Here is a 1,331-nt window from a genome sequence, read left to right on the forward strand (position 1 = left end):
TGCAGCATGCGAGAGCTTCAGTGTCTGCTGGGAATTTTGGCTTGGTGTATGAAAAGTTTAACTCAGAAATGCCGAGAAAAAACTAATTTTAAAGCTGAGTTGAATCTTGATCAAATGTAAGCAGTATATGTTCACTCTTTATGTCTTGTGCTGTACAGCAGCAGCAAATAGCAGGCTAAGGCTACAGACTATCTGTAGTTTAATCCTCAGAGTGCATTGCATTACAGCAAACCACAGCTAAAACTTGTTCAGGTTAATCAGTGACCATTGTATGTCACACCTTACAATTTCATGTTGGAATGAACCTGCATGAGCGGTTTTGCTTTATCTTATACAAACACATGGCTTTATGATAACAAACTATAGCCTGGTTGATTAGTTAATTCAGGCACTTATGTTGCTTTGGAAACCATATTGCATATTAATGGCCAGAGCAGCCTTAAATGTATCTTTACCCCTTCTACCCCCTCTGTCGTTCTGCATTTCCCTGTCTCCTGCACACACTAAACACAACCTCAACATTAGCTGAGTTCCGCCTGGTTAAAGAAAGTTCTGTCTCGCCACTGTAACTTTTACTAATTATGTGCTGTGCTCAGGGTGGATTAAAATTGTGTCTTTGTAAATAATGCACGGTCTAGACCTGTGCTCTTTGCAAAGTGTCTTGAGATAACATTTAGTATGAGTTGGCGTTATACAAACTGGTTGATGCTTAATGAGAATAGTTTTAAGAGGTTGCATGGATTGAGTGTAGCTCGTTCTCTAGGGCAATATATGAAGAAAAGATATGCGTGAAAATTCATCTCACCATCTGTGCAAGGAAGCTCGTAAAACCTGAGCTCTGCTGCCACCTAGTGATTGTGTGTGTACCTTATTCCATCCATGGATGTGGGTGGGTTGTCCATTTGTAGTTCCTTTAGCTATTACGGGGTTATAACTGTCTGGTATGATTAAAAAGGTTGACTGTGAATATGGGTTATACCAGTTTTATGTTAAATGCTTTGGCTGTCATCAAATAAACTGGGCTTAATAGCAGACTTAGTAGATAATTTTACTCGAATAAATCTTTAGATTTCCGTTACTTAATAAGCCCAGCCATATCTATTAAAGTTAATAGGGAAAAATAAATTTTATGAACATGTTAAAAAGAAGTATCTTTAATCTTGAAGTACTCATTTAGAGTCCGCGATGTTTCAGCACCATGGACAGAGAGGGCTAATCAGCAGAGAAACAAAGAGGGAAACACCCACACTGCTCAGGGCCTGAACTCTCCCTGACTAGGGGACATTTGATTTGTCAGGCCTTTGGCTGGGAGAGGCGCGTCCTGGGAGTAA

Source organism: Cheilinus undulatus, linkage group 16, assembly GCF_018320785.1.
Source record: "Cheilinus undulatus linkage group 16, ASM1832078v1, whole genome shotgun sequence".
NCBI classification, from domain to species: domain Eukaryota; kingdom Metazoa; phylum Chordata; class Actinopteri; order Labriformes; family Labridae; genus Cheilinus; species Cheilinus undulatus.